This window comes from Barbus barbus (assembly GCF_936440315.1).
Source record: "Barbus barbus genome assembly, chromosome: 21".
Lineage (NCBI taxonomy): Eukaryota > Metazoa > Chordata > Actinopteri > Cypriniformes > Cyprinidae > Barbus > Barbus barbus.
Genome location: NC_136749.1, coordinates 23,605,055 through 23,627,558, shown reverse-complemented (window position 1 = coordinate 23,627,558; position 22,504 = coordinate 23,605,055). Strand labels below are relative to the sequence as shown.

Here is a 22,504-nt window from a genome sequence, read left to right as displayed (position 1 = left end):
GAGAGTAATAACTCTCAGGCGCAGCCAGTCACACAAACCCAATATGAGAATGTGCAAGAAGAAACTTTCGTTTTCACTCACTGCTATTGTACTAGTTAAAGTACTTGTACAATAGCACTGATAAATAAAAACGATAGTTCTGGCTGGAAAATCTGATCCGGTGAGACACGTCAATAAACAAACAAAAGATAACACTTCATTTCCATTCTATATTAACGCACCAAACTATTAGGCGGGGAAAAAAGTGTCTCATTCATAGCTCCAGACTCCTAAAAAAGGAGTTTGCAAGCAGAGGAATGCACATGCGTGCATCGTGGTACTCACGTGGAAGACTGACAAGGAAGAGAATAAGTAGTTGAATAAAGTTATTTTTGTTTTCTTTCTGCACAAAAAAGTATTCTCGTAGCTTCATAATATTACGGTTAAACCACTGATGTCACATGGACTATTTTAATGATGTCCGTACTACCTTTCTGGGCCTTGAACGTGGTAGTTGCGTTGCTGTTTATGCAGGATCAAAAAGCTCTCGGATTTCATCAAAAATATCTTAATTTGTGTTCCGAAGATGAACGAAGGTCTTACGGGTTTGGAATGACATGAGCGCGAGTAATTACTGACATAATTTTTAATTTTTTGGGTGAACTATCCAATTCATATAACTAACTTTTACAGTTAAAAAAAAGACAGCACAGGGCATGTTCGCCTGCTAAGTATAAAAACTTTTACAAAATGTAATGAAAAAAAAGAGAGAAGGGGAGAGAGAGAGAGAGAGAGAGAGAGAGAGAGAGAGAGAGACTCATCACTGCATTTGCATTAGCATTAGCACAGCTATTTCTCATTGAGTGACAAAACACACACCAAATCCTTCATGTGGCTGCCCACAATCTAAGCTCCACGAGGGTAACCACAAAAACACCATGACAGATACTCTTCTAAATCACTAAGCAAACTGCACATTCACCACAAGTCTTTTTCTTTAATCAAAAACACATAAAATAGTTCATTTTCACTCGAACAATACGTTCCCGAATGAGTCTCTTGCACAGCATGCTGGGAACTTAGTGTTAAGTTTCAGTTAATGCCAACAAAAAGTGATTAATGTAGTTTTAACCAAGAAGGATTACGTTAACTTCCACTTTACAAATTTAAGTGAATTGAAAGTAATTAAATTACGTTGTGGCAATGTTCAAGAATTGTTGGCTCGTTTGAATTCAAGGGATAGTTCACTCAAAAATGAAAATTCTATAATTTGCTCATCCTTTTGAAAAGGGTTCAGCTGTTTTTGCCCATACAATGAAAGTCAGTGATGTCTACAGCCCCCATTGACTTTCATGGTATGGGCAAACAAACAGACACAATTTTCAAAATATCTGTTCTCTAAAATAAGAAAGTCATACAGAAAGTTATACAGGATTTGTCATCATTACTCACCCTCACGTTGTTCCAAACCTGTATGAGTTTCTTTCTTTTGTTGAACGTAAAAGATTATATTTTGAAAAATGCTGGTAATCAAACAGTTGATGATCCCCCATTGACTTCCATGGTATTTCTTTCCCTACTACGGAAGTCAATGGGGAGCAACAACTATTTGGTTCTTCAAGATTCTTCAAAATATCTTCTTTCGTGTTCAACATAAGAACTTATACAGGTTTGGAATGACATGAGGGTGAGTTAAGGATGACAAAATTTTAATTTTGGGTGAAATATTCCTTTAAGCAAATTGAACAAGTAGCAAAAAGTCATTTTCTGAGTGTGTGGAATAGAGACAGACTTATAAACTACACTATGAGGTGCAATACTGTTATATAAAAAGTCTCTTCTGCATGTGTATCTGGTCACTGTCACCTTTATCTGGAACTAACTGCAAGCACTTCCAATATTCATCCATGACCAGCACTCATGTGTGGTCCAAGCTGTAATGGGGCAATCTGAGCTAGCTAGTTGGTTTCTGTGGGCTTGAGAGAGCAAGAGGAGAAAGGCACTGGTCCTGAGGTAATGGCCCTGCTGCATTTTTAATAGAGGACCACTTTGTAACAACCTGAGCCTGATGGATTCTCCCCTTTTAAGGGCCCTGCCATTTCTTTTTTATACACAGCTTGCTTTTAGGCCACTGGCGTAAGTGCTCAACAAAGCCTGTGTTCAGGGATAAATGGTCGAGGAGGAACGAGCCAAAGCCGTGGAAGGCTGCGGCAACACAGGGACTCATCGATGTTTTACCGTCGACGTCCGATCCAGTTCCTCATTGGCACTGTCGCTTCTGGGCTTTGCCTCGTTGCATCTTTGAGATAAACATGATTTTAGTTAGAGGCAGAGTGTTCAGCGGTAAATATAGATCTGGTGTGGATTCTGGAAGAGGATAGTGTTTTCTCGGGGAGCAGGGATGTGTTTGATTTGGGATTTTGGAACGGATCAATCATCTAGATGTAAAGGGTGACGTATGACGCCATCGTCAGCGGTCGCGCATGCATGTGCATGTGTATAAATCTAGTGGTTTAATGAGCTTCGAGTTGTAATTAGCGGTTATGAAAGCTGCTTTTGCTATGAATTCACACAGAGAGCGCAGAGGAACAGCCTTTGCAGGTTGGCTTCAGTCACAAACGATAAACACTCGATTTCAAGAAAAAGAGGAGGGATGTTGGTGGCATCCTGCTCCTCCTTCACAGTGTAGTGACTTTCAGCCACTCCTGTCATCTTTTCTTCCGCCCCTCCCATGCGTTTTCATCTAGAGACTCATTGGAAAGCGTTTCCCCCTGAAAGCAACCAAGGACAGAGTAGGCGACGTAAGGTGTCATAAATCCTTGAGAACGTGCTACTCGTTCTACGGACCCCACCCCCATGCCCTCATCTCCCGCTCCAACCTTTTCCGTGTCATGAAAAGTCCACGCGAGGACTACGCACACACCTTTTGAGTGTCAAAAGAGCCTCCTATAATAATATACAGCTACAGCGATTCTAACCCACCATATCTGTATCCAATTCTCTACGGTCTGGCTGAAAATCAGGCGCCAAAAAGGTACATTAAAGACCGCTCTGGGAAAGGCCATTTGTTTTGGTCTCGATTTCAAACCACTGAAGACCGTAAAGATGCCATCTGAAAGGACCCGTTCTTCCCTTCACTTCCCCATTTGGAGAAAGACACTTTGGGGTCTCGAAAGTGCCCAGGGAGCAGGTGATGATTCAATAAAGATTTCCCCAGCCTGCGGAGGCTGCTCGGGGTTGGCATGGCGGCTAGCACACTGCCTGGGATTAGCTTATGTAAACAGTGCTTTTGTTGGGTTTCGGTTGAATTAATTTGCTCGCCCCATGTGCTTTTATCGGGATAATTTGTGTGGCAGACACTCAAAGACTTGTCCAAACATATCCCCAGGCTCAAGGCTAAATACAGAGCTAGTAATGACACTCAAACGTGTGGCGTGCCCTTTTTCCAGACTTCCCATCATGCTAAATGCGACCACTGAGGTCATATGTTTCCTATTGAATGTCAAGGTGAATCACAGCTTTAATGCAAACCAGGGTTGTGCAAAATTCTGAATTGAAGAATCTGTGCCCTTTAAAATAAAGATGGCGAAATTGAATTAAATTGGCCATACCTCACAGGAAGTTGAAATAGAATTACAGGAAGTGGAATTTACTCAATTTCAATTCAGAGAAACAAATTAACATTTTGGGAAATTAAGTGCATTTTTTTCCCCCCTTAATTTAACCAGGGGGGTCATATTGAGACTATAGTCTTTTTTTTCAAATGGTCCCTGGCCAAGAAAGGCAACACTTAAAAATATAAATAAATTCATGTAAAAAAAATACAATAAAATAAAATCCTTGAAATTGGATAAATTTAAATACATTTTTAAACATTAAATATTTAAATACTTAAGTTCAAAAATCTGACAATTCAATGAGACAAATTACACTTGTATTAAAAATGCATTATATGAAAATGTAATATCTTGTAAAGTTGTTTCAAGGATTTTTAAAAACATTTGCATGCACTGCAAAAAAAAAGTACATATTCCTATAGATGTGTAGCTGTCTAAGACTTATAAAACCTTCAAGATTTCAGTTAATTTTAATTGAACTTCTTTCAAATGTAATATCACATTGCAGTTCTGCATCTTATCTGCTACCTTATCTAATACAATTCAATTTAAATCTGAACTAGAATATGAAACACATTCTGAATGCAATTTAATTCACAACCCTGTTAAATTCCAAAATCAAAATGTCCACCTGAGGTGAAATCTATTGTAAAAATGGTGATGATTACCTTATGCTCTCATTTATCCATTTGTTTGTACATGACTAATATATCCTCAGCTGGTCTGTGGTGGGTTCAGTGAACAGCTGTGCTTGTTAGCCATGGTAAGCTTGAAGGCAGGAGCCTCTGCTTTTGATGGTTCAGTTCACTTGAGTGCGTGGATCCTAGACGTACTAGGTGGTGGAGGAACCAAGCCTGGACTTATTAGCTGAAGTATCTGTCACACAACAGCACCCTTGATTGCAACTTCGCTCCCTCAAACTGCTGTGAGAAGCATGAGAGAAAGAAGGACAGAGAGGTCAGAGCTGTGGCTTAGGGGTTAATGCACAAGCTCTGGGCAACTGAAGTTCAAGTCTTATATTATTTCCTGATACTGTCCTAAAGACAAATATTATTGCTTTTTTGTGATTTAGGAAATTTCTCAGATATTTGTCATAGAAGTGTCAACTTTGCCTTAGATGTTTCTCCTACAATTCTGTAAGAGGAAAAAAATTAGAGAGTATACAGCTACACCAATGATCAAATTTATGGGGTCGGTAATTATTATTATTTTTTAAAAGAAGTCTGTAATATTTTAATATATTTTAGAATATAATTTATTCCTGTGATGGCAAAGCTGAATTTTCAACATCATTACTACAGCGTTCGGTGTCACAATGCTAATTTGTTGATCAAGAAGCATTTATTTTTTTTATCAAAGTTGACAACAGTTGTGATATTTAATATTTTTGTAAAAACTGTGATACATTTCTTTAGGATTCTTTGATAAATCAAATGTTCAGAAATTAGTTTGAAATGTAAATCTTCTGTAACTGTATAAATATCTTTACTGTCCCATTTGTTCAATTGAATGCGTATACATTCTGAATAAAAGTATTAATTTCTTTCAACTAATTTTTAAACTAAATTCTAGATATTATAATCAAATATCTAACTTTGGATTGTAGAATTTTGCATCCTTGAGTCCAGCTTGAAATATATTTGAGATCTCTTCTAAAACTCCAGAGGAGAAAGCTGCAAGATTACAGTCTTTTCTCAGGAGAAACATCTGAGAAGGAAGTCTCTATTTGATGTCTATATAATCTCATTGCCAGGAAAACAATGGAGATGTTATTAGAAATCTCATTTGTGATTGTTACTTCCTGTGGCGCCCTCCCTTTTCTCTTTGTCATTTCCTGTCTCCTCTCTCACTGTCCTTATTTGCAAAGTAGCAAAAAAGCACACAGGGAAAGCCAGAGAAGGAGCAAGACAAATACATAAAGAAGTGCAGAAGACAGGAAGTAGAGGATGCAGTTCTGACAGGATCCGCCCTAGAGATGCTACAAACAACGTGACCTCATCTTTTCAGCCCCAGCAAACTAATCGGCCTACACGCACACAATAGCTGATTCGATGTGTCTTTTTAAAAGTTTAGGCAGCACCGGAGCACTTTACCGTATTCATGTAATGCATATTTTATTAGCCTCTCCAGTTTTATGAATGATTAAGCTCCTTTGTGTGTGCCGCTTGGCTGCAGCCAGATCTCACCCTCAACTAGAGCGTGAGTGTGAACCGCTTTTTCTATGCATGTATATCTCTTCATAATGCTCTCTCGAAAACAATGGCCCCTACAGGCCTACACTGCCCAGTGTCCCAGGGTTTTACCCTTCTCGTCCTTTTGTGCTAGCATGCTTTTGTTTGAAATGCTGGCCCAGAATTTTCCCTCTGCACCGAGATTGTATTTCCCAATGCTGTTCGCTGGGATGAGATGCATTTAGCTGGCTAAAGTGGTGCTAGGCTCAAAAAATAAGTCTTTTGTAGAAGCACAAGCGCTTTCATCTCGCACTGCTGTAGCCAGAAAGCAGAAGGGCCTTTTGGGGGAGGATGTTAAACTTTAAAATGTCTTTTAAACTTTCCGACGCCCGCATCTATATTCCGCTACAGTCTGTCTGACTTCCATCAGCTTCCTTTTCTGTCAAAAACCATATTGCACTTCAAAAAATAAGGTTAGGCACACACCAGATGCAGTCTCTGATTGGGGTGTCATTATTTCTGCAAGAAACAGTGGGCCGCTTTGACAAATAGGTGTGAGAGGAGAGAGGACACAGGGCATGTCAGGGACTGCGTGCTAATGGCTCTGCGGACACATTCCATAAGAGGACGTGTGTATCGGTGCACCACACACCAACTTCACACTAATCATCTCACTCACAGTTTAATGGCCGACATTTGTTTAAAGAAAACAGGGATTGCCGTACAAGCCAATTAGAGAGCGTATTGACATTCATGAAGGGATGTCTTTCTCTTTTGTGTGGGTGTGTGGGTGTTTGCATGTCTCTTTGAATGACTGTGTGTTTGTGGGGTTCGGATTGAACTTGCGGATGCCGGCAGGCAGGTCAGAATGAGAGGTCGGAGAAAGTCTTGGGTCACAGTCATTCTAACTGTCCACTGCTAATTAGACTGCAAACGTGCACGCAAACACACACACACACACACACACCCACTTGAATGCAGTACATCCTAGCCCTACTAATGAGCCTATCACTGTCTAAGAGCAGCATCTCATATCTCTCTCTCTCTCTCTCTCATACACACACACACATAGACTAATGGGTCTGCTCACTTACTGGCCTCTCCTCCCTGATGCACAACACTCTCAAAACATCGAGCACTGCAGATGGTCTGCTTGAGGAATTCACAGAAGACCAGTGTCTGCAGCTCAACCTTGGCATTATACAGAAAAGGAATTAACAGGTCCGATAATGTATATATATATATATATATATATATATATATATATATATATATATATATATATGAAGAGTTCATTGTAAAAACAGATAACGTCTCGGTTACGTATGTAACCCTCGTTCCCTGAAGGAGGGAACGGAGACGTCACGTCGGTGACCGACGAATTGGGATCCCAATTCGTCGGTCACCGACGTGACTCAGAGTGACCGACTGATAGGGAACTCCGTTTTTAACAATTCTCAGAAATGTTTTTTCCTTGTGCATCCCAATTAATCTCAATCAAACTGCAGTTGGGTTATTTTGACTGGGTTAAAAAATAACTAAAAAAAACAGCTAACTAACACAATAACACACAATAAAAACACGATAACATAATATAAATATTATATAAAAAAATATTTTTGAAAATTTTCAAAAACAGATTTATCTGTTTTTGCAAATAAACTCTTCATATATATAAGATAAAATTTAAAGGGATAATTTAGTCCTTGAGTCATTCTAAATATGAATGGCTTTCTTTCTGTAGTGGAAGAGAAAAGGTGAATTTCTGAATATCCTGGCCAGGTCAAAGTGAATGAGTACTTGGTCTACCAAGCTTAACACTGATGAAAAAGTATCATAAAATTAATCCATATGACAGCTTTGTGTGAGGATCATACCAAACCATAGGTGATTGTCAATTTTGACATATTTTCTCTTTAATACATTCAGAGAAACAGTGATTCAAAACTTGAGATCCAGCATTCATTGATGTTCATTGATCCAGCATTCATTGAGATCCAGCATTCAGATCTTTCTGTATCTGAATCATTTGATCCAGTTCACAAAACTGGTCCAAATAATTTGTTACTGAATTGGACCGATATGGTACTCAAGTTCAGGTCACTAACCATGATCCAGTTCCAATGGCTAACATCTCACTGGCATTCATAATGCCTAAGAATTTGGCATGTTCATTACACAAAGTTGCTGTATACCAGGAATACAGTAAAAAACATGGTACTCTGATGTACACAATTGTACTAAATGATTATCAAAAAAAAAAATTAAAATAAAAAACATGTACCATTGCCTTAAAATGGTCCTTCAAAGAATTTCAAAGGATTCTTTTCCAGTACTATCACACAAAATGCATGGTACTTGTCCAGAAAACCATGGCAGGCATGCATACGCAAAGACAGGTAGATAGATAAATAGATTGGTCAAAGAAAGAATAAAACAGAGGGAGCTCTCCTCTTTCCTTTAAAAGAAAGGCCACAAGCTGTCTATCTCCCACTGCCAGCCCAGTTAAACTCCTCATGCTTGAGCTGAGCTGGGTTTGCATAATTCAGCAGGGTGGGCAAATCCAGATCTACAGATTATCATGGCTAACAGCACAAAGGCACATGAGAGCTAGACTAGAGATGAAAAGATAAGCACACACACAGTGTATTGCCATGTCTGTATCTTCTGTATTGATTACGTCCTTTTATAACCACTGAAAATGCTGTTCTCACACTGTGCACACAAATTACAGTAATTAGGTCTGTTCTGGGCCACATTGTATTTCATACAGCTTTCAGTCAGTTTTGAAACTTTTCAAACCACACCGACGCGCTGTTTGACTTGATTCTCTGTCATACCGGCTTGATATTCTGTCATCTCGTAGCACACTGCCAATCCTTTTTTCTGCTGCCTTTTAGCTTTTCAAGCAATTCAATTTTATCTCAGCTTTGCGAAAGGATCGTCACACATTTTTTTTCCAGAGAATTTTATTAAAGGTGATAATGGAGGATGCGGTACTGCTGTTGATTATAGGAAAGAACCTGAGTTACCTGAGGCAAATCTAGTCTCCAGAGCAGGTTTTAGCATAATAGGACAGAGAATCTTCAAAGCCCAGAGTTCTCACAGGCGGCAGCTCTGGTTTTTGCACAAAAGGAAAAGCTTCCTCTGGTCTCCACAGATGTTATCTGGTCAAATTGGCTCTGGTCATTGTCAAGAGTGTGCTCCTTTTTGAATATACACCAGGTGCCTGTTGTAAATACCTCACTGTTTCCATTGTGGTGCTGGTTTTTGTTGAACATTGGCTTAGGAATTAATCCAATATGAGAAGGTCAGACTGTGGACGGGACACTGTCCTTAAAAACACAATATAAATTCTTATTTACAGTAACCATATAAATAAGATACGTTTACTTGAGAAGCAAGACTGCACAAGATAGTAAGACTTGTTTTCATAGATCTTCTATGATATGAAAGTTTTCATATCACTATGTGACTTACTCCATTGCATATTTTTTTCACTTGTTTATAAACAAATAAAAAATTCAGCTAGTGCAGTAAGACAAAATACACTAAAGATACATTCTTTGAAGATACATTCTTGGAAAACTAGTCTTAATATCTTATGCAGTGTTGCCTTAAAAGCATTTTATTTCAAGGATTCTAAGATATTTTAACTGAAAATACCTTCTTTTATTAAGAATAAGATTTTTTGCAGTCTGATCACTATGAAATGTCATACAGTCATACTGGTTTGGAACAACATTCGAGTGACTAAATAATGACAGAATTTTCATTTCAGTCCAAATGATTCCATTTATGTTTTATAAAATGAAATGCAGCTGCAGTTGTCATCAAAGCAAATCATGCAGGTCGTGGCCTTTGGTTCAGGTACAACAGTATGAGAGCTGTCTGACATGCAAAGGTGTATACTTTCCAGCGCTTTGGAGTGAATTCCTTTCAGACTGCAGACACAGCTTGAGTCGTTCCAGGTAGGTTTCAATTTCAAATGCATTCTCTCTCTCTCTCTCTCGAGTGGAGCGCTGCTCTCTTGCCCTCACGTTGAGCCTGCGTTACTGGAAACCAGCTGCAGAGAGACTCCCAGAGGTGTGTGTGTGCCAGGATCACCCCTTACCACCAATTAAACCGCATAGTCTTTTCAAAGAATCAATTATTAATAACAAGAGGTACTTCACAGAGGCCTGCCTCTCATGTACTCTCTCTCTCCCTCCATCATGTCCTTTTTGGGTCCTTTGTCCCTCTTTCTTTCACTCCGTCACCGTTCCGAATCGTTTACGCATCCCTCCCTCTCTCCACCCTGCCTTCTCGCTGCACGCATGCTTTTCTCAGGTAACACTGCTGCATTCCAGAAGAGGACAGTGATACGACCGCATTGTGCTAGACACGCAGAGCTCTAGGAAAATCTCCACCCTTGCTTTAATGATGTTGCAAGGGAACAGCGTGCCATCTACTTCGGTAACCCGATCAGCGCAAGCATGCATGTGTGTGTGTGTGTGTGTGTACTGCGAGCTGGTGCAATGGAGCAGTATACGGCTCTTATGGTGCATTGTTCGACTAAACAGCACTATCATGCTCGGTGCAACTCCTAATGGGTCTAGTGGAACGAGGCCTTGCTCAAGCGGATGTCCGCCGCCTGTACCATAATTGGCCCTTAGACAGTAGGAGAGACAGCGAGGGCCGGGTTAGTATGTGCTGGCAATCGCCCGTGTATACCGCACGATTGTTATTATGCACAAATAATTGGATTTTTCTTTTTTTTGTGTGTCATTCTATTCCCTTCACTCCCACACTTTTCCATCAAGTATTTAAAGCAGACATGCCACGTTGACATTACTCCAAGACTCAACCCTGATTATTTGTATGAATGATCACATTGTGTCCGGCAAACAAATATCTCAAGAGAAAATTACATTGAGTGGGTGGACAAACAACACGGAATTGAAAACAGAAAGAACACTGTCCGTCCCACATCAGACTGTGTTCATAGGTTGAAAAACCACAAGAGGTAAAAATAAATAAATCTGGCATTATTTACTCACCCTCATGGCAAGTCAAACCTGCGTGGCTTTCTTTCTACTGTGGAACACAAAATAATTTTCCTGGACATGGTTTTCAATATAATGAAAGTAAATGTGGACTGGAGCTGTGGAGCTAAAAAGACGATACATAAAACAGCTCCACATCTCCTAAAAGTGGTCCATACAACTTCTGCACTATATTACAAGTCTTCTAAAGGGATATATTTTGTATAACAAACAGCCTGAAAATTAAGTCATGGTCTCAGTGAATATTCTCCTGTAGGCTGTTAACTGTTGCAACCAATTCACTGAATCAGGGAGTTAACAAATCAAATGAATCATTCAAAAGGGTTCTGTGAACTGGATCAACTGATTCATTTAAGGATCTAAAGCTAAATAGCACAAAACACTAGAGCAGACTTTCAGAGAAAAATGAAATCAGACTGTTCTTCACAGAAAGTTATCATAAGAATACTTGACATATACCGAAGACTTCAAATGTAGTGCATAAATCATACAGACTTTTTACAATTTTATCATGCATTTTTGCCATTTGAGGGGAGGAAAGCAAGCAAGCAAGAATGTAAGAAAGAATAAGAGTTTGGAAATAAGGACGTTTTAAAAATAAGCTGACAATTTTATTTTTGGATGAACTGTAACTTTAAGACTCTAATTACGCATCGTTTACAAAATCTCCTAGACACACAACAGCTCATGTGTGGTGCCATATAAATCAGGTTCTCTGGCATTATGAAAAGAATTAGACAGGAAGGTGGAGGTGCAGCTAATTATTTGTATTCTGCAATTTAATAACCATGCACATGATATATTGTAACATGACATCCTGTCCTCGTCATGTTATGCATCCGTTGTACATGTGTTGAATGCATGGACTCCACATGGGCTAAGAGATCATCTTAGCTTGCTCACGTCCTACGCTTGGACCAGAGCCACGTCCTTGAGTGCACGCTCTGACACAGCAGCACCCTTGTGGATCTCCCGTTAGTGGCCACACACCCACGCAACACTATATGCGTCACACCACACAGCCGCAGGACATGATCTATGAGGCTGGACTCTAATGTAGCCTTGTTTAAAATCTAAAATCATCAATAGAAATATATGAAAAATAATGGTCACCCTAATGGGTGTCAAGCAGGTCGGGATGCTCACACCCATGAGGTCTTGGTTTGGATGGTTAGCATGAACCTGCAAGCCATTGCTGGTAGATCTTGTAATTACACCAACTGTGGCAAAAAGCATCTTTTTGCATTGATGGATATTTGTTTTTTCCCCCATGATTTTTAAGTAACATTTAAATATGAATATGTATATTTATATACATTTAATATATAAAAAATATATTTAATTTTAATTAAACGTATATGCATATTTAATTTAAAAATAATTTAAATGTAATATTTAATTTAATACATTTTAATCTATTAAATGTATATAAAATATGCAAACATTGCATTAAGCATTTATAAGTAATTGCTTATTTTTGCTCGTCTTTGCATTTTAAACTAAGAAAAACGGCACATTTCAACATTGTACATGTCTGTGCATCGAATTTCAACACAGAAAAATGTTGTATACCATCTAGCCTAAAGCATCTCTCATCCCTTTCAATAAGAAGAAAAATCATGGTAATTTGATATGGCTTTTAAATCATTTCCAGCACAGACTATGTCTTGATCATCATCTGCACGGCCAGCGCCTGTTTTGTTGCCCTCTTCCTCTGTATCGATCAAATCAGGCTCCAGCGTTTAGTGAACTGATGAAGGACTAGGTATGAAAATTGATTAATGGCTGCTTCAATATCACTCGTATTCAGTGACCATTTGAGGGAATATAATACTCTGTCCACGGACTGGCTATCTCCCTCCATCTCAATGTCAGCATCGAGCTTAGCTGAGGTTTCTGTAACACCCAAAGAGGGTGACATTGAGACATGGATCTGCGCCTTTTTATCATTTATTTATTTATTTACGTCTGAAAGCAAGTGGAAGGGGGCCACAACATATAGACCACATTTGGAGACCACACACACGCAAACACACATACACATGCTTACTAACATGATGTGACAACATTTGATGATGTGTGATTAATGGAGTGCAGAGCTGATGACTCAATGTGGAGGGAGGCACAAGGACACACGGCATGTAAGACTCTTTATCATCTGTGTGTGTGTGTGTGTGTGCTTGTGTGTGTGTGTGGTGTGTGTGTGTTCTGGTACAGCAGCTGTAGAGATAGGCCAAGAACTGCAGTGCACAATTTCATTCACAAAGTGCTATGGCTTTCTATAGCAGCATAGAGTATAGAATTAAATTACACAGTGGGGCCCAAAGGTTTGAGACCACTAGTGAAAATGCTTCTATTTTGCATTTTACTAATTGAATATATTTTTTTCATTGCACATTATATTATCTGTAATTTTGGAAAAAAAGTATATATATATACATATATATATATATATATATATATATATATATATATATATATATATATATATAATTTGCATTTAATATAAAATTAAATTTAAAACCATATTACAATATACAATATGCACAGTACAAACACACATCAGTAGTACGTCAGTAACATCATGATATATTTTTGTGGCATTTTTAAAGAATGTATGACCTATGATCTGAGTTGTCTAAAAATCTTTCTGTGCAGAAAATGTTTATATTACTCACTTCTACATTTGTTTCCTTTGTTGTATGAATCCCATCCAGTGGAAGTTTCCAGGAGCAGAACCTTTAGCCTGATACTTCACCATGTGCACATCACTGTCAGTGCTGAATAAAGTAATGATTTAATTTAGCTTCCCTCCATCAAATCACTGTAACATGGATGTGACCCCTAAACCCACCCAGCTGTCATGTGATGCCAATTAACAGTGGCTGTTCCTCAGACAGCTTCTGGGAATGAAAAAAGGAGTCTGGAGAAAGGAATTCCCTTGAATGGGTCAAGTCCGGAGTTCTTGGAAGCCCTGCTGCAAAAGCAAACCTGACGAAGGAATTTTAACGAAGGCACAGGAAGTGAGCTCTTCTCGAGCTAAATGAATTGTGTATGACTCTTGACCAAAAAAGGCTCATTGACTTCCTCTGTGCATCCTGCCTTCTCCTAAAGGAAACTGTTTTAATTTGAACACTAATGTGTTTTATAAACTTAAATGGAGTTTAATTATATTGGGAGTGTAGAATATTAGTCTATAAAATTACATTTAAAAAAAAAATTAACCTGCTGGCGACAGACGACAGACATTAAAAATAACTTTTTTTGAATAGTGATGCAGCTCTGAAAAGGGCCCTAATGAATTTGACAAACTGTGGAGAAATCATGACCCAGTGGCTCAATGCTTCTAGTGAACAGAGACATTTCTAATTGATTGATAAGACCTCACCATGTCCTCCACTTTGTTGCCGGGGCAACAGAGGTTGGCGGACTGCTACCGTCTGCACGGCTCTCTGAGCGGTCTGGTCCGAAGCGAGCAGCACATTCGGATGTTAATTTCAGCAGGAAGATTGGGAGACGAGAAGAGAGAATGCTATCAGACTGTTTCTCGTAACAATACAAGAGGAAATCATTCTCAGATTAAAATGGACTGCCGCGGATTTGCGGGCTTCCATCTCCCGTTCATATGCAAATAAGCACACTCTGATTGTTTCCTCGTATTTGAATGTTCTGTGCTTGCCCCTGAGGGGCCGGGGATTTTGCGTGTCACGAAGGAAGGGGTATTTAAATAGAGAGAGATCCGCTAATGTAGTGTACGAATTAATCGGAATTTGGCCTAAATTCCAGATGCGTTTAATCCACACAAATTTTATTTCAAGTTTTCTGCCTCTTCGGAAAAAAACAGACAATTAAAACCTGAGCCCGTTTCCATACATGCCAACTTAGTTAAACCTTGACCTCAGTGAAGAAAGAGGCGGGGTGCATTTGAATATATTTAAGAGAAATTAGCATATATCTGCATAATAAGGAGGTGGTGATGATTATTCATGCATCGCAAATACTCGAGAGGTCGAACAATTGTGTTGAATAATCCTTTAGTGTCATCACAGCGGAGCCACAGATGTGAGCCGATTCTGTGCGGAATGAGGCACGGATTGTCATATGTTGCGTAGGCGGATGCGTTTGATTGCAAACTGAGTGTGAACCTTTGCTTGCTGTGCTGTGCTGAGAGGGGCCGGTGAGGAAGATGTTGTTAGTGCTGTCTGGGCGAATGTTTGTGTAACTCGTTCATGACATTAACGGTGCGTGGGCCTGACGTTAACAAGCTGGAGTGTGGTTGGGTGTCTGGAGCAGCGTGTTTCTTCTAAATTAAAGCCAGCTTATTTGTCCTCACATTCCTGCTGACAGAAAGAATTATGAAAGGTACAGACCGGTGCTCTGGTACCTGTTTAGTCTGCGTGTGGTCCATTACGCTTTGTAGTTTCTCAAAGGGTCAAACACGTGAACGATGTGGGTAAAAAAAATCTCTGGGAGGGAAGTGAACATCTTCATTCATTTTAGACAACTTATCTTCAAAAATAATGAATGTTTTCAAACAGGTTTCCCTAGCACTCTGTCTGCCATTAATCCCGCCTCCACACTCATGCTATTGGTTTAGCCACTGTTGCTGTGTCATGTGATGCCAAAACAAACAAAGTTCTGAAAGCATCAGAGAGTCACAATATTTACACTTTTCAGATGACTCAAACTGGGATAGGAATGGAAAAGTTCAGCTTTAATTGAACCAAATGGAGTGCCAGACTTTAAATTTTTTTTTACATTTTGGATGTAACAAAATATGGCCATATCAACACTGACCCTTCCCTATGCTCTGCACCCCTTGGTTACTGTTGCTAACAAACTTTAACAAACTGAATTAGAGATTCAGTAAATATGCTCATTCGATATTATCCTTACATGGGCCATACAGAATTGTGGCATTGCAAAGCATTTTATCTGCCTTTGTTCTCTAAAGAATTTTGAAATTAGCCTGTAACTTGATTAAAAACTGCAGAGAAGCAGCATTCATTTACTTGAGAGCAAATTTAGTTGTTCTCACTGATGTTATACACTTTCATTTGGGATTGAGGGCCAAATCCTCAAGCACTTCTCAAGATTAATTTAAAGATTTAGAAACAGAAAAAAACCATCTCTGGGTACCTTGTGCCACTATTATAAGATCCTAAGCAACAATGTGGCGTTGTACATTTGGATAATGTCAATAAAACTGTGTTATCCAAAAACACACAGGCCCTTCATAGACGTACATAAAAAAGAGCAAAATCTTGAGAAAATGGCCAATGGCAACAGTTGCTAAGGTAGAAAAAACAAGGGTCAATTAGTCCTTCTATTTCCACCAGTTTTACCCATTCAGGCCAATTAGCGGAGCAGTTGCGAATATAACAGGCAGGTATTATCCCATTCACAGCCAATCTTAGTGCTAAAGAGGCATTGCCTCGTCACATGACTTTTAGCCTCTTTCTTGCAGTTACTCCTACACACTTATGCTGTGTTTAAGGGTCTAATGAGACTGAGCTTAACTCAAGCGAGGGGAAAAGAGTCATTGCCTCCCTCTGAATCTTTATCTGCTCTTAAACATTGTTATTTCATTTAATATTTTAAGATTCAATATTTACAGGATAATTAGACAGCAGAAGACATGGTTTCTGGGAAAAGGCCCATGATGGATGACACGGACATGACATTTTCATGATTCATGACACTGATTATTGACTTCCTTCAAGTGTCCTTTGTTGAGTCACAAGCCAATGACAGGCTCAATGTCATGCCGGCAAGGGCAAATGTTTATCATTTCATCAGTAATGATCACTTTTCTATGTCTCCAGCACAAAAGAAAGCTGTAGAAGACATCTCTTTATTTCATATGAAATTCTGCAATTCAAAGAGGTTCTAATGCAGCATTTTATCGACTATGAGCTTTAATGGCAGAGAGCACTCAATGCCCGCTTGCACAGAAGGCTTAAAGCTTGCTCACTCGCTCGCTCTCTCTCTGCAAGAAGTCTCCCTCCTACCTTTGCTGCAGTAACTCTAACGTATAGATCTTCTTGAGAGCCTAATGGGCTAATGCATGTGGTAATATATTTCTGGGTCAGATAGAGTCATGAGTTTATGTGTGTTGAGAGTGTGTGCGCAGAGTGCTCAGTGTAATCTTTGGGGCTTCCTTGGGCCTCCGCTGTCCGGATGCAGGGGATCTCAAACCCTTTCCCTAAATAGCCGGCATTCTTTCTCTCGCCCCAAGGGGCCCTGGGAGGAGAGTTGAGGGAAGGAGAGCAATGCTCGCCGTGTCCTGCTCTGGTCCCTGTGACAGCAGGGTCATGGCGTGTACTATCGATCACTACCGTCAGGAGCGATGCCGAGTGCATGTGTGTGTGTTGCAAACGCTGTCTGCAGAAGAATCCAAATTCTTATGGATAAGCTACGAGACTTTTCCTCCACATTTGGAAAAAGATAGAGGCAAAATTCATGGCATATGGGTCAATGACATCATGATCTTTTCTTTGTTCTATCCATTATGTATTTAAAAATGCATTTATACTGCCTGAATACAACACTTTAATAAGCAAGTTTTTAATTTCTGTAGTAAAAATTCACTTTGAATATTTTACATAAAGTCTGAAATGTCAGGGTGATACCACGGATATCATAATGAAGAAAAAAAGCTCTTATTTTCATTCTTAAGAGTTTGGTATAATTGTCATTATTTTTTAGAATTTTTTTAAACAAAACTGCTTCACTATTTATTAATATTTGAAAAAGTACAACAAATCAAAGTCTTGATTGTGTTTGTCAAGTCTCTTAAAATACTTTAGGTAATATATTTTAAAATTTTTATGACAAAGCAGTTCAGATAAGACAAAGTTAGTTCAGATTGTAAAAACTGTCAGTGATGACGTTACTCCCTACAAAATGTAAAATTAATAAATATTTGTAAAGAAAAAAAAATTCCAATGAAATAACTGAATATATTTTTTTAATAAAATATCTTTTTACATTAAACTTGATGATAACACTACTTTACATTACTTTACATTCATTACATTTGAACTCTTATATATATATTTTTTATATATATAATTTTTTTTGCTGTCAAATCATATGAAACCAACATGAATACAAATCAATTTTAACCTAGATATTTCTTTATTATGGACAGTCTTATAAATCATTGGCCCATATCACATGCAGTTATGCATCAATATGTGAATACAAGGAATATTTTAAATGCATGCATATGCAGTTTGCGCATTTCCATAGCCTAAGCATAATCACAGTTGGCGGAGGCAGGGGTTAACTCCACATACTCAGCTAGCAGCGCAAGAAAGCTGACCTGATAGAGGTAAATCTCTCTCTGCGAACAACAGCAGAGGAGAAATAATGAGAGAGAGAGGGAAAGGCAGACAGACAGACAGACAGAGGGAGGGAGAGGGGTTGGAGGAGAGGTGGCCATTCGAAACCCATTTTCGAGGGCTCTCCAGGAAGTACTAATTGTTTGGTGACTGGAGTACTCTTTAGGGAAATGAAGGCTATCTGGGCGTGCAGCGAGGAGATAATGTGTGTGCACATCACTCACCCTTTAATAAAGAGCAGAGCCCGGCTACGCACTAGCCAACCCTGGGATACGGAGGGAAGGAGGGGAAGTGGGAGGGAGGGAGGGATGGATGGATTTATCCGTAGTAGAGGAGGGGGCGGGGGAGAGGAGGAGACGGTTTACAGAAGCCAGGCTGCGGAAGAAGAGGGGGGGCTGAATGGACAGATTACAGTCATTAGAGTGGTAGAAGACAGGGATGAGAGAGAGCAAAAGACAAGGAGAAGAAAGGCAGGAATTGTTTAATTAGCAGACAATAACTGGTTTCTTCTTCTCTGGAAGGTTTCAGCCTTTTTGCTTGCTTTGATTGAAAGCTACAAAATAGACATGACTAGAAATGATGGGTGAGGAATGGAAGAAATGATCCAAGCCGGACTCAAACTCATGCAGACTGTGTAAGCACCAAAGCTAAACAACACCGACCAATTACTAGCTAGGGCTGGGCAACAACTGTACTTACACTTTAAAAAAATTCTGTAAAATTTACTGTAAAAAAACTTGCAGCTGTGGTTACCAGAATTTTACCGTAAAAAATATGGTAGCAACATTTTAGGGTTTACGGATTTAACTTAAATTAAATTAAAAACTGTATTTAATTAACTGATATAAGGTTAATATGCCAACCTATTGAATTTCTGAAATCCATTTTGTACCTTTGTAATACACTGATAACCTCCAAAAGCAGGGATGGAAAAGTAACATGATGATCCAAAGCTCACCACAAGCAGCTTTTCCACAAGCTGAGAAGACCGATACTTCAAAACTTACATTTGAAATGCAATGTAGGGAATTCTGGAAATGTCAATTTACAATTTAGTTTTTCACCGTATAGTAGGGGAACTTACCGTTAACCATTTAACAGCTTTTTACAGTTAAAAGAAATGAATCATATGCAGTGATTTTAAGTCATTTTTTTGGCCATTACGTGTCTTAAGGACTTTGCCATTAGGCCAGTTTTGTTTCTTGTGTCATGACCCTGAGGCCCTGTCCACATGAACGCACGTATATTCAAAACTGCAGCTTTTTCTATGGGGTTTGGCCATTCGTCCACATGCAAATGCAGCACCAGGTCGCTGAAACCAAACATTTTGAAAACGGCTGCCAGGGTGAAGTTTTTCAAAAACTCCGGTTGCAGTGCTATCATGTAGACAGCAAAACCGGAGATTTTGGCTTTCAGAGCATGTGCTGTTATCTCCGCATACTGGAAACTTTTTCAGGCTCCTGATTGGTCAACATTGCTTTACGGTTGAGATTATATCACCACCTGTTGGTTTGGCTTGCTCTTGACAGTGCTTCATAGCATGCTTTTGCGTTTTCATATAGACGGATATTTTTTTTTTTAAATGGAAGAAGGAAAAAATTACCAGTGTACGAGCGGACATTGCCTGAGGATGAGAATGTTAAAACTGATCTAAATATGAGATTGTTAAAATGCTGAGTTAGAATGTTTGATATTTTTATTCAGCTGTCCATTTGAAAAATAACAGTTGAATGATTAATTTGATCCAAAACTCAAAAATGTTCATCCCAAGTGACATACACACACCACTAGCCCACAACTACAAAGTATACTGTATAAATACTTCTTACCAAAGCAAAACCCCAAGACAAACAGTTGTCAACTGATAACACATCACAAATGTAAACGTTATATGTGCTAACGCATTTCAGACAACATATGTGTAGCCTAATAGCACATCTATCATCAGACAATTTGTCTCCCAGGGTCTCCGCGTTTGACTTAAGTGGCTCCACTAAAGCTGTACGAATGAATGGGATTTGTTAGTGTGTTACCCCTTTTCCACCAAGGCAGTTCCACTGCTGGTTCGGAGTCAGAGCCTAGTTTCAAACCGGTTCTTTGTTTTTTGACACCCAAAGCACCAGCTCCGAACCAGGAAAAGCGGTTCGTAAGTAGCACCAAAACATTGCTGGGCTAGAAGGAAGAACCGCTTGCGTCAGGGGCTGGGGGCGAGGTTACCGTGACCAACAAGACGAACAGAAACTTTGGACCGCCATATTTGAAATACCAACTAAACGCTAGCACGTTTGATTCGTTGTGTTTGGATGCCGATGTAGGTTCGCAAAGCCATGAACATCAATAGCAATGTAACGTCCGCCATTGTTGATAGTTTGTTTAGGCTTGTTCGGGATGGATCGACGCTGCGCGGACCAGTCGGTGCGAGGCATCGGGATGCTGCAGGAGCGACTGGAAAGCAGACAGCTCTTTATGCTTTTGGATCGCTCTCGCGGTGCTTTAGTGTGTTGTGTGCCGATCGATCGATCGGTCTGCGTGGCGCTGATGCACCTCGAACAAGCCTGTTGTGCCGCGCTAGTGAACCGAAACATGAAACGTATTGTAATGTAAGACCTGGCTCTGTATTGGCTCTCTAGCCTGTGGAAAAGCAACCGGTTCTTAAAGGGCTCGCCCGTCGAACCAACTAAGAACCGGCTATAGCATTGGCTCTGAACTAGCACCTGGTTCCAGCTGGTGGAAAGGGGGTATGTGTGGCTATAGAGGCGCCAAGAGTATGAGTATGTGTGTGATTCCTGCTGGAGTCCGTTGTAAAAGCAACATCATCTCTCCCTTTCCCTCTAATCCCAGCCCGTCTGACGGAGAAGTGAACGCCTTTGACGTTTCAAAGGCTTCCCCCATCATGACTCCTGACACACTACACACCCTGACGCGCTATCGCCGTGCCCCTGACAGCTACACAAATTGGCTGAAAGAGGTGTCTGTGGCGAGCACTTTGATCAGCCGAGCTTTTGCTCTCTTGTACTCGGTCTGTCTCCATCCCGGCGTCGTGTTGCGGAGGCCAGGCCCCCGATCTGCTGAGGAGAACCGGGCCGGGTGGGTCTGATAAGCTTCCACTCACACAAGAATCTTTTTGTGCAGTCAGATCATGCGTGTGTGCATGACTGCCTGAAGCCATGTCAGGCATGTCAGACACGCATATGGTGTGTGTATAGTTTCTGGGAATTGGGTGTATTTATTATAATCAGATTTCATGTAGGGTTCTGGCACACTTAGACAGCTTTTGGGGAACTTTAGGTTTAAAAGTAAAGCAATACAATATTATATAACATATTATAAAAAATAAACAATTGCATCACCCCAATTTTTTGTTTTATTTTTTGGGCAAAATAACACTTTAAGTTACTTCTGCATTACTTTTGACGAAGTATATATATATATATATATATATATTTCCATTTATTTATATCTTTCATTCATGTAATCATATTTTTCGGCAACAAAAAAGGACGTTTTTTTATTGATTGCAACAAGGCTAACAGCATCAAAACTGAACAAATAAATGCACATTAAATACAAATAAACACTAGAATACATGCTCATTTATTAAGGTTACTGCGCTGCGACTCAAATCAGTGAATCATTATTTGAATCGATTCACTTAGATAAACAATCCAATCGATTCATCAAATTGATGCAACGAATCAATTTATTATAATGAATCAGACTTTATATAACTACATACGAAACTGTTTAGAACAAATTTATTTACTAGAACAAATTCTCGAACGAATTACATGAAAGGAGTGGAATGTTCAAGGCGAACTGATTTACTTGAACGATTCGGACTTTCCATATGGCTTGGGGGTGGGGGGACGTCAGGGTACGGTTTACAACGAACCGATTCACTAGAATGACTTTCCAGGCCTAACTTACACATATACAACTGTTTAGGAGTGTGTTTGCTCAGTCTTTGGACTCGTAGCATTTGGTTACTACAAGTTGGAAAAATAAGCTTTTTACTGGAAATGCTACAACACCTAAAGAACTTTCATGCAAAGGAAAATGAAGTTAAGTAGTGGCGCTACTTTTAGTTACCAACTAACAACACTGCTGGTATGTACTGTATGTAATTGTTCATGCAATGTGTTTAGGCCCCAACCTTCTCATATTCATATAAAATCCCCTACTTTTTCATTCGGAACATGAGGTTTATATTTCCCTCTATGCACATGCGCACAGTGTGTTTTAATGGCAATTCTTCGTCTTCTATTCCCTGTCTGCGTGTTGCATTCCTGAGAATTCAATGGGTTCATTCATAACTGTAGCCTGAGGGACAGGGTGTGAATTATATG

The 22,504-nt window shown here is 39.5% G+C and overlaps 1 protein-coding gene across 1 annotated transcript in view; it reads left to right on the top strand.

Annotated features, from left to right (window-relative positions):
- Positions 1-22,504, top strand: part of LOC306887594 (RNA-binding motif, single-stranded-interacting protein 3) — a 131,305-nt gene that overhangs the window by 5,767 nt on the left and 103,034 nt on the right. The gene's annotated exons all lie outside the window — the stretch shown is intronic.